The 12,843-nt window shown below is 36.3% G+C and overlaps 1 protein-coding gene and 1 long non-coding RNA gene across 3 annotated transcripts in view; both read right to left on the bottom strand.

Annotated features, from left to right (window-relative positions):
• efna2a (ephrin-A2a) overlaps positions 1-12,843 on the bottom strand; it is a 143,062-nt gene that overhangs the window by 128,342 nt on the left and 1,877 nt on the right.
• Positions 4,423-11,353, bottom strand: LOC147846367 (uncharacterized). The gene is made up of 2 exons (XR_015478515.1): positions 8,944-11,353; positions 4,423-8,799 (listed from the first exon to the last, which is right to left on the bottom strand). It is a non-coding gene; the product is annotated as an uncharacterized LOC147846367 (long non-coding RNA).

The raw sequence follows: 12,843 nt of genomic DNA, 5'->3' as shown, positions 1-12,843 counted from the left end.
CATCTTTAAGCTGTCATCACCAAAAAATCCTTTTAAATAAACTATTAAAACATTTGAGTAGTTCAGTGCTTTCTTCTTGTGTCATTCCATTGTTATTACACATAACAATTATTTCAGACTTTTTTTGTTTTGTTTTATTTTAATGTTTGTATTTTCTTAAAATCTGGCTCAATTCCATATCAACAGCTCCATCAGAAACATTAATTCCATGAAAAAAACATGACGTGTTCTTTCTTACTTGCTTGTTTTCTACCCTTTACTCATTACTACCTTACTATACTTATTTTCCCCGCTTCATCTCAATACAGATAAATACAGCATAACTCAAACACTGATGCTGAAGCTGATTGAGGTCGTTTTAACGGATCAGTATTGTCTATATTGAAACAAATCCATTATTTGACATCATCTGCCACACAGGTGTAATAAACGAAAAGCAGACATTGTGAAAGGAATGCATGGCTAAACTGTTGGATGTGGAAATACCAAATCAGCCAAACAGGAATGTGTAATGCAATGTGAAATGTGCAATGTAAAATGCAGCACATTCTCTAACACACACACACACACTGCAATTTAATTTTTTTTGATTGTGTTAAATATTGCAATGCTGCTGTAACTGCCTTTGCTGAACCACTTTCTCTAGATGAAGATGCAGAGCAGACAATGAGCAATGAACCGTGTTGACAAAGTTTAGCAAATCAAAAAAAGTGTACGAAGAACTTCAGGGTAACCTCACAAAGTTTATTAATGAATTTGTGAACAAGATTGCATCTGTCATGTCACATGTGATTTGGTCAGAAGGCAATTAAGGCCTTTACAATAGTGTTTATTGCAATCAAAATCAGCACATGCTTCAATATGATTATGGTTTCTATGATTATGAGTTGAATCCCATCAGTTTGATCAAAGTATTGTGTTTGATTGAGGTGAAGTTTAATTGCAGTACTGCCTAAATCAACACAGCAGGGATGATGTTCATGTTTAATACACTATACAGGTTTTGTGAAGTTTGCTTATTTTTGTAAAGTATAATACAATGGTTGGATCCTTAAAGGTTCCATGAAATTAAAATATATTTTTTAAGATATCAGTTAGCATCAGTATTTTTGGTTTTTAAGATTTGGTGTTCCAAAAATGTGACAAAATTAGCATTTAGCAGTAGGGTTGTAACAATATACCGGTATGACGGTTTACCACGATTTGAACGTGCACGATTATCATACCATGAACAATTGCATATCAACGGTTTTAACCCTTGAAGACCGAGACAGCCGCCCGCGGCTAAAAATAAGTATTGCTCTTAAATGTTTAATAACTTTTGATCCGCTGATCCGATTCATACAATTCAAAGATTGGCATAAAGAAGAGAATCTCAGCTTTCCAGTGCTGTATCACATCACATTCGCGGACTTTCAGAGGCTCCGGGTGCGGTTACGTCATCAACATTTGACAACGCTGATTTGACAAAGAAACGCTCGTCACTGTGTCTCCGGACAAATCAGACATGATACATTGATGCATTGTCCCTCCTCCATTCCCAGATTGGTTCAAACTCGCTATATCACAACCAATAAGCATAGGTTTCGCTTTTGTTTGTGGACCAAGCTTTTTGAACAACACGGAATGAGAGATAGGCATACATTTATGCGCGGCTAAATAAAACGCAAAAAAAATGAAATAATTCTCATACTAAGTACTTTTGCATGCACAGCAGCACAGAAACATGACAAAACAGTGACACAGCAAAGACGAACTGCTGCTCTTGCTGTTTTCAAAAGACGCAAATGAAGATGCAGCTGTTTGTCTGCATTGGAGACAACCATATCCAAATCCATATCGATAGACAACCATATCCATGCTGGCACATAAAACCTAAGGATGTTCCATATTGAATCTAGTTTCGTTATGTAACTATTTATAGTATAGTAAATATTTATATCTATTTTTTTACTGAGGATTTGCACCATGTTTATTTGGACTTTATTTGGACTTTGACACATTATTTATTATTTTCTTATTTTTATTTGTTCATTGTAAGTGGTGTTGTTTATAGTAACTAAAAATATATTATTTGGAAAAAGTCAAATTTGCTTCACTGTTCTATTATTTTGTAACATTTGTAACATACCGTATACCGCGAAACCGTCAAACCGTGGTATTGTTTTAGACGATTATCATACCGTGAAAAATTCATACCGTTACAACCCTATTTAGCAGATATAAAACTGAGAAAAACATGTAAAGCTCACTTATGCTTATATGCTTTTTTTTGTCTCCTAAAATTACATGACATCATAACCAATCAGATGCTTCTCATTTGCTTTTGATTTGATGCACTTGAGCTCAACCACTCTTACCGGCAAAGCTGTGATGAAACTAAATGCTACTGGCTGTTTTTTAAAGGGGAGGAGTTACACTATGCACCACCATCTCTTTGTGTTTCATTAAATATCGAATAAAAATGCAGATTTTAAAGCACTTCATGGGACCTTTAACTAAATGTGGTCTTCAGCACACGCACACACAAATTGGATTGATTTTATTAATCTTACCCTGAATGTACCTAAAAATGTACTTCTGGACATAAGTATCAGTAATTTCAGCAGAAAATCAAAGTTAAATGACTCTGATCTGATCAAAACACAATTACAATACAAATGACTATTTTTGTCACTTAAAACAAGCCATTTCTTATCCACCATTAATTGACACCATGGGTTATTATAGGGGCTTAATTTGTGCCGGAACAAGCCGGATCTGAATCCAACACCTTTACCCACCCCACTCTTTACTTTCTTCTGTGACTCCACAACCCTCTTCACTTTTGTCCACGACATCTCTCCCTCCTTTCGTAACATGCCGGATCCGTTATCCTGTTCCGGGATCTCACAATTAACAAATTAAGCACTGGTTATTATGTTTACTATCTGCCATGGCCAGAGTGCTGTATTGAGAAAAGAGCTGATGATGTAAATTCATATACATAGCTCTATTATTAGATGCTTACTTAACAGCTGTTTTCTTGCCACTGTCATATTTATTGAGAGGAAAGTGTCCAGTATACATTTACCTATTCATCTAAACCACAGGTGTCAAACTCAGTTCCAAAAGGGCCACAGCTCTGCACAGTTTAGTTCCAACCCTAATTAAACACACCTGATCAAACTAATTGAGTCCTTTAGGCTTGTTTGAAACCTACAGGTAAGTGTGTTGGAGCAGGGTTGGAACTAAACTGTGCAGGGCTTCGGCCCTCCAGGAATTGAGTTTGACACCCCTGATTAAACACTGCTCTCAGCAGCATCAATGCCATTGATATGTTTGCTAAAAGTAAACGGCTAATTGCAAATATCTTTTTAAGCTAAAAAAAACAAACAAACTTTGAAATGATTACATCTGGGCATTCTGTAAAACTTTCATATATTTTACTCTCTTACTCTTTTCACTCTCTCACAATATTTCTCGCAGAGGCTGTATCCTTCAAAGGCTGCATATCTTATTCATGGTTTCTTATGATTTCTTATGACATGCAATGTTGAAAACAGCTGTGCTGTTAATTTTTTTTGGTGAAAACTTTGAGAAATTTACCTTTTTACTCACATTTCTAACTCCAATCAGCTTTATACTAAATTATGTATACACATTGATGATGTGAGAACACTCATGTTAAGGCAAAGTGTTGTTAAAATAAAATTTGAGTACTTATTCAATCATTTTATTTATCCTTTCATTTTTTACAATATCAGTACTTCTACAATGTAATGTTTATTTAATTAAAATATGTTGTACATATGACAAATTAACATTTTTCAATTCATTATGAATCCGTATCTTTGCCATTGCAGATTTCAAATGCATTTATGCATCCTTCATTGCACAAGTACCTTGCAATCAACAGGGTAGGCGACATGAGCGAAATGATAATTAACAGAAATAAACCACAAAAGAAGAAAATCTCTCTCCATCAGCACAGGAATCCTACAATCAGATTTTCACATTTCATATACAGTTGGTCTATTCAGCGACTGCTGAACAAGCATGTGTCAGGCCTGAATCTGCACACCCTAAAACAATGGCGAGCTGCTGCTCCACAGTGCCGCAAATGTTCCGACAGCTTGAAAAATTCCTTGAGTTGTATTCCCAAGGCAGACACAGCATACTGCACAGGCAAGACATACAGCAAAATCAACATCCACAACATTCACAACCCTGGCTATGTATTTAAAGAGAAAGATTTATGAAAGTTTACTGGAAAAGGACATGCTTTTTCTCCAGATCGCTTGTGGAAAGTGGAAAAACACGTAATAATGTAGTGGTTTGCCACAGGTCTTACCGCCGCCTCAGGGTTAAAGCGGCACCTTGTGCTACTTTAAGATGTTTCAGAGCATTACTTTTAAGTAACAGCAACGTTTAGACCATGTCTTTCTCAAAGTACATGTTTTATTCTGATTTCCGCAGATAAACAAACACGGCTGCTAGACATGATGAAATGTTTAAGTTCTGGGAAAACCATGAAACTGCATTAATACATAACAGACACGGAGTTGCAATTAAAGTCTTACGCACCAAAAACGCAGCAAAAATCAAGAACTACTACAAATATGTTGAATTATATGTATATATAAAAAAAGAAGTACAATCAGGGCATGGACTAAAAACAGAACAGAGCACTCTGACAGGGTACAACCAAATGATAAAACCAAAGGGGATGAATCTTTAACCAGCAAACCTACATATTTCAAGACGTATTCCCAAATGACGATGAGTCACAGTTGAAGCACCTGGAGAGAGCGCAGTTAAAAAAAAGAAAAAGAAAAAGAGAGACGTTCAAACAGAGAGAAAGAATAAAACTTAGCTAACAACCATTCCAGTTTTGAAAATCCTCCATTTCCTGACAGGATTGCGCCGTGTTTTGAAAACATAATTCATCTGCTGAAAGATTTCAGCAGTGTGGCCCCAAAGCGGGACTGTCTCTACAGAGACAGCTGGGTAAAAACATCTTGAAAATACATTTTTGTAGCCATGAAGGTTGCGAACTTGAAATAGACAGGAATGGCAAATCAAGCCTTTTTTTTTTTGTTCTGCAAACGGCTACTTGAGCTTCTACCTGCTTTGTCTGACAAGAGGAAATGTGATCGCCTTCGGATACTCAGGCGTAAGGACAAACGAGCATGAAGAGATAAATGAGATTCATTCGAAAAATTTAATTCCACCTGAAATGTAAATGACAAGAGCAAGCGAAGGGTATCACATAAAATCCGAGCTGGACTGCTTAAGATTCTCACCGTTTAAACATGAGTGTTTCAAAGCCATTACATCATCATCGATTCACAGCTGCGAATCGTCAAAATCGTGGTTGTGCAACCCCACCAAACAGCAAACGAAAGGTTACAATTAATTAAATTCAATCACCAACAACAATAAGTCAGTATAATGACTTGCAAACCGGACCCTTCGACGCATTGTGTGTTGCGCAGGCAATTTACTTTAAGATATTCATGCTGTTTTTCAGAAGCCGCGTTTTTCATGGCTTCCATCTAGACCTTTTCACATATTCATTGTTTCCATAATGGTAACAATTTAGGGATGAACCTGCATGCAAATAACCCTCGTCGCTTGGCTGTGCCAGGACGTCAACAGAAAGCACTACAGCAGGCCCCAAAAGGCAGCCGCAGAGTGTCTAAGAAAAAAAAGCAGTGTGAGCCGTCAAGGGAATAATGACAGCAGCCATCTATGAATCACTGTGAGCACTGGATTCCTCAGCTCCACTTGTTTTTTTTTCTCTTCTTTCCTTTGCGAAGGCAGAGACAACATCCAGCACTAGCTGTCCACAGCCAACCGCAGCACACAACTTGAGCGAGAGGCTATGAGCCGGGACTTCTGTTAAGAACCTCAAAGCTTTCAAGAAGAGAGGGCCTTTTGAAGGATAAACCACAGGATTAGATTAGTCCATCCTCTTGGGTTACAGAGCTGGGCATCTTCCCTTTTTTTCATCTGGACCCCCAAGAGGCCAAGCATATTGGCATTGAGGGGATGTCCATCTTCTTTTCAGTGTTGGCTTCAATAGAAAACCCCTGACAGGGAGCTTAGCAGAGAGAAAATATGATTCATGGCAAGCTTTTAATGCTCAAGGTGAATTGCCCTGCAAAAAGGCTCACCTCGATTGTCACTACAATACTGCAAGAGGACTAGAAGGGAGGTCAGGGCGAGCTGAAAAGTAAAGCTGACCCCTGGGCGCTCTTTTTCCGATTGTTTCTCGTGCAATCCCTTGGTGGGGCGTCAGCGCGCCTCTTTTTGATAGAGCTGCTGAAAAATAATAGAAATACATGTTCTCGGGGCGCACCGGCAACAGGGTTATAGACTACTCTTGACTATAAAAAGCGGTTTTGTGTTGTTCTGAAAACTATTGTGGCGTATTAAATTAAATATTTACACTGGAAAAAATAAAGGTTGAAGAAACTTTACATCCTTGGAAACTTTCCATAGTACAAAGGGTTATTTAAAGCTGGTTCACACTAGGGATGAAAACTATAGCTAAAAGACATAGTTATATAAATCCTTCTGAATATAAAATAATAGCAGATTCGACACCAAAGTCAACAATAAGAGAGCAATAACAATAGCAGCATTAGAATCGCTGACAGAATGTTTTATTTCCCCAGTTCACTCTAAAAGGGGGGTTTTCAAAGCAATGCCAAAGATCCAATTTTGGATTAAAAGAACCATTTTTCTTTGTGAGAAGAACATTTTAGCAAGCTAAAGAATCTTTTTACACTATAAAAAAACTTGTGTGTAATGGAAAGTTTAAAGGATCTTCATGTAATCATCAATAGCTGTTTCCATCCACCTAATTTTATGCACATTTTGGATATGTGCATAAAAAATGGTTAATGGACACACCACACCCAGATGCACATCCATTTTGAAAATGCGCATGAAAAATCCTTTTGCAAAACAAGTTTTTTCGATAAAAAAAGAAAAGATGTGCATAAACTACAATGGAAAGTGAACAAATTCCAGTATATGCATTTAAAAAGTGATTTTGTGTTGAAATGTGATGATAAAAATGTGCGTGAATGGACAAACCAGCAGGCTAAGCACACTGTAAACCAGAGGTCTCAAACTCAAATTGGCGAGGGGTCATATCAGCGACTGACAATTCATAGGAGGGCCGCTTTACCATTCAAGCACAAGAAAAAAGGGGAAACCTGTTGTAATTGATGCACTATCAAAGCAATAGTATCAAAGTATCAAAGCTCCATCTTTTTGTTTCTTGTTGTACACATTGAAGGGATGGTTTAAATTGCAATAAAAATACTACAAACTAATAATAGGCATAATAATAATTATCCCAATCAATTGTTGCTTAACCAAAAGTTTAACAAATAGCGCAAAACAGCAAAAAAACTGATTAGGTAAAGTATGTATATATTCACATTTACTTTAGCATGTTCAATTCAGCCAGCAGTAAAATTTTACTAATGCACTAATGTATTTTTTTATAGAAATCTTAATATGCATATGAGGAAAATTAAATGAGAGCATCTGAATCGAATATTAGCGAAATGATCATATTACACCACCAACATAACGTGTAAGCCATGGAGATGTGTTTGTTCAACAAAATACAGGCAGTATAAAACTGATTAAAAGTAGATGACCCTTAAATATTTACAAAAATAGAGCTTTAGTAAAAATAAAGCACTTACTGACATATAGTTAAAGGTTAAAACAGCCCAAAATTTAATCTGCATGTGCTTTACTTTCGACTGCAAGCTGAGAGAAACCATTAGTAGCCCGAACATATTGTGCAGTACTTTAAATGTCCAGTAGGTGGGGGTCAAAACCACAAGTGGCTATATATATATAAAAAATAAAGGTACGCGAGCCGTCACTGGGGTGGTACCTTTACAAAAGGTACAAATTTGTACCTAAAAAGTACATATTATTATCTTAAGGGCACATATTAGTACATCAAAAGAACAAAAGTGTGCCTCTTAAAATTTGTAGGTACTAATATATACTTCTGAGGTACCAATATGGACCCTTCAAGTACAAATGTATACATTTTGAATGGGTACCAGCCCAGTGACAGCTCGCCTACCTTTATTTCTGAGAGTGTACAACAATAATAGTAATTCAAAAATATATCTTTTGTTGGAACGAATCTGGTTATATCTATGACGTCAGTTGCCGATGGGAGGCTGCAAATGGTTTGCTGGCTGGCAGTTTGAGACTCCTGCTGTAAAACATCTGAAATGTTGTTTTGGTCATTCTAAAACGCTGTAACCATTTCAGCATTAGTCTTCAAACACCACCGCATTCATTACGTGTCGGGATCATCTTCTAAGATGCAAGTCATTTATTAAATGAAAAAAAGATTCATGTAACTTCTCCTACCGCAGCAAATTCCATTTTCACTGTTGATGTTTGGCATCAGTTAATTAGGAAGTTGACGATTTTGTTGTCTTTGACTTGTTGAATAAAATGAAACACTGCTTTATTCGCACGTCTTTTATGCGATGTTGCTGTTTTGCACATAAATTTAATGACTATTTCTGGAAAACATAGAAACATGAATACCACAGGCAATGAAAACGAATCTTTCTTTAAAGCGACATGCTTTAAAAAGTTTTTTTTATGAGCACTAATGGAAAAATTTCAACTTCCAAGGAAACAATCCATTCCAAATGCTATTTACAGTGCAGGTTTCTCTTTGGGAGTCAATGGTTTTTCTATAGCATCACTATGGAAAAACTCTTACAGCTTAACATTTGTAAGAGCACAGATGCAAAAAACCTAAACTGAAGTGCATGCTTAAAAAAAAAGAATAGTAAAATTGTCGGAGCCTGGTTTCTCTCAAGGCTTTTTTCCCTTCACTCTCGTCAATGGGTGAAGTTTTGTTCCTCGCCACTGTCACCACTGGTTTGCTTGGTTTGGGACTTGTGGAGCATCGATGGATTTGCTCTTCAGCTGTGAAATTTAAGCCACACTGAACTGAACTAAACTAAACTTCAACTCTGAAAACCGAACTGACAGTTTCAATTTACTACAACTTCTATGTTAAGCTACTTTAACATAATCTACATTATAAAAGCACTATATTAATAAGCATGAATTGAATTGGTGGGCTAGATGTTAAGAGTTATCTGTCTTCGTAAAAAAAGTGGAACAAATACAAAAAATAGGTCTTCGTTTAGATTTTTAATGTATTCTGTAACTGAAAGGTTTTTTTGGATAATCAAAATCTCTCTATATATATTTCTTCGCATAAATACAAAAAAAGATTTTGGAACCTACCAATTGAAAAGAAATCATAAACAGGGAAAACGGATTTGGGACTCTAACACTGCACATTTATGGTCCTAAAGCGTGGAAAAATGGCAAAGTATCCTGCTAAATAAGGATTAACGCAGACTGAATGCATCAGGGTGGCTTAGTCAATGGAAAAAAATTCAAATCCAGCCCCACATTTTATAGAGGTGGAAGAGCATGCACCCAGCTTGAGAAGAAATCTTCCTCTGAGCCTCTTTAATATTTTAAACCTCGGCAGACTACTGATGTACTGCAAGACAGCCGCTCTTAACTTTGTTAATTCAGCCGTGAGAGCACCTTCGCCGTGTTTATTTATCTAGCCAAGCTCTACCTGAGGAGCTGCATGTCAAAAGCCATTAGCCTGACATCCCCTGAGCAAACCCTCCAAGCCAGCCAGAGAGCCCTGCTCACAGATACCCTTCAAATAAAGAGGAATGAGCAATGTCAAGGAACTTCACAGGGAACGTATGATTTCAAAACCCGTCAGCCTCTGAAAGCCAGATTATCCTGAATCTCTTTAGAACTAGCCACATTATGAGAACAATAGGATGGGATTCTTGATTCGCTTCATGCAAGAGCTCCTGAAAATACTGTGTAATATTCAGCTCCGGCTGCAGGCGTCAAATATTTTTCTGGTTTCTACACATCAGAGAGGATTTAACAAGTTCTGCCTGGTATTGTTAATATTTCGAAAATATTCAGAGCCGAACTCTGATAGCATCAGCGGCAGTGGACAAATCCTAGCAAATATGATCTTTACTTACTATTTTATCTCAGCCTCAAGTAATTTTAAAGAGGATAAGCCATGTTAAACCCATATTCAGTCAGAAATCTTTGATGGACTTTGCAAATTCCAGTCAACACAAACGTTCACAGTCCATACAAACAACACTTTTTAAAACGAATACTTAGCAAATACAAGAAAAGCCTATTTTAATCACTCAGACCTTGTAGCGATAATGATACATGGAGTTTCTGTATGGCAAGCCGTTTTAACATATATAACACAGACAGATTTTTTTTTACTTGACTCGTATTTACTAGAAACTCATTAGTGGCTAGTACTTAATCATTACTGGTCTTTTGGTGCAAGTTAGTATCCCAATAGCATTGGAAATAGCAAAAAACTATTAGCATTTGGCTAGCATGTGTTTAAATAGTTGCTGACACTAGTTTTAATAAAGCTTTTAACTAGTATGTTTACACTGTGACATACTTAAACCAATTAAGTTTTTATTTTGTCAAAATTTTTAGTGCTGTAATTAGTACCAATACTTTAAAGTTGGCTTAAAATCAAAATTGACTGTTTATTTTGCTAGCTCACATTGTTATTCTTAGCGTGAATAATCCGTGCAAGTTAATTCAGAAAAAAATAAGTTTGTTGTAGTAATGTTCAATGAAAGTCTGGTCATTTGCCTCCATGTTTGGAGAGGTTGTCCTTCTGTTGACATCAACCTGTGGTAGGGCTAGGTGATATGGCAAAAATGCAATCTCAATAATTATTTTCCATATTAAGCGATAACGAAATATATTTCGATATAAGTTGTTAATGCTTACAGATTTAAAAGAGCACCCCAAAAATGACCACAAAAATTAGAGGGTCCCTTAAATAGCGTAACATATTTTTGGCCAATAAATATTTGGTAGCAAAATATCTCGAATATCAACACACTTTTAGATTTTCATTGTTGTACATTTCTGCTGTGTGATTGACTCTTAGATTATTATAGAGTGAAAAAGTCCAGAGCTTATCATTGTTATTGACATAGGTTTATCACGATTCGATATAATATTGTTTATTGGCCCAGCCCTAACCTGAGGGCTACCAAAGCAACTGTATAATAATACCCTCTTTCACCGTTAGTTTGCTAGGAGGGAATGATGCGCAAAAGAAAGCTCCGCCCCCTACTCAATATTCCATTTTAGTTGAAAGTACCTCAACTTACTGGAATAAAATTCTCAGCAACTTTAAGTACTTGCACATGCCCATCCGCTTGTTAAATCCTGACGTATGGAATACTGTTTCCGGGTCCAAGCCGCTACTAATTTGAATTGAGAAAATATTCGTTTATGACCCTTTTTGGACATATCACACATTAAAGAAAATTTTATCATAAAATCATGATCAATCACCATGACAGCAATATTTTAACAATTTATAAAAAAATGTATCACTTTCTGGCCATCTGATATTGTGATCATGATTTTCAAAAGTATTACATCGCTATGCCCTAATTTATTATTATCATTTGTCGAGTCTCCCCATACAGTTGGAGAGCGATTGGACCCGGAAGCCGCTTCACGTGACGTCACACTAAAGAAGCAGATTGACTGAATAAGTAATACACATGCACAATGTCACAAGTTTTAAATCACTTAAATCTTCCTCATATTCATTATCCCCAATTTAATAAAAAATATCTAATTTATTCATATCCCCAAAAGGTCTTTGTTGAGTAAATGAAGCACCAAAATACATTTGTAGTTGAAAACATTGTAGTGTAAACGCTGCCAAGTAAACGTAACTATTACAAATTTCCTGTAAGAACAACTGGGAATATTATTAATCATGAAGCAGACATGAGTCAGTGGATAATTTAAAAAAGCTAATCATAGTTAGAGAAAAGTGTCACTTAACAGATTGGATAGATGGTGTCTCATAAATATTTTTACTTAAGTGCCAATAAATTAGTGCCAATATTTTGAAAATAACCAGTCCTTTTACTAATAGGGTATATGCGAAGCTAGTGTTTTTCCCATACTGCTAAACTTCCGGTGACCTGTAATTGTGAGTTTTTTTCCATTTTATACAGTTCCTTTTACAGCATCGATGTTGTAATGTCATTAAAATACAATCAGTTAAACAGACTTTGGCATTCATTTGGTTGCTCAAACGTAAAACAAGCCAAAAAGCTGTATACTCGCATGTGCCCGTCAGAAGCTCCATTGAATATACTGGGGTAAAATAACTGCTCATATCATAAACACACGGTGGGGAAAATGTAATTTAATGCAGTGCTTCTTGTACAATCTAAGACCTACTTTATATCGGATTTCACTCAGCCAGTGGAGATCGCCGATTTTGCATTGGCATACAGTTCAGTGAAAACGATAAACCCAGGTTACTGGCAAATTAAAAGTCCTATTAGCATGCTTTGGCATATACCCTATAGGACTTAAACCAGTTACAGCAACAACTGTAATAATCGTCTTTATGTAAAAAAAAATTTAAATGTAAGGCCAATTGTTTTTCATGTCAACTTCTGTTGCCAATGGCCAGAGTTTGTTTTTACTCAACTGTTTTAAACTGCATTTGCAGGATCATGGGACGTCTGAGCAGTGTGATATGATATGAATCTGACCATGGACCAGATATGCTTCATGTAAAATGTATTTTAATGCTGTGAGAAAGATTTATTAAGTAAATTAATTAATCATTGCACATGGCGGTTGCTGGGGCAATGTGAACACATTTGTTTGTTGGTGTTTGTTTGTGAGGTGTAAATTGGCCTTTGGTGGTAATGAGCA

Source organism: Danio rerio, chromosome 2, assembly GCF_052040795.2.
Source record: "Danio rerio strain M-AB ecotype USA chromosome 2, GRCz13ab, whole genome shotgun sequence".
NCBI lineage: Eukaryota > Metazoa > Chordata > Actinopteri > Cypriniformes > Danionidae > Danio > Danio rerio.
Note: the sequence above shows the minus strand (reverse complement) of the source record. Positions and strands in the feature narration are given on the sequence as shown.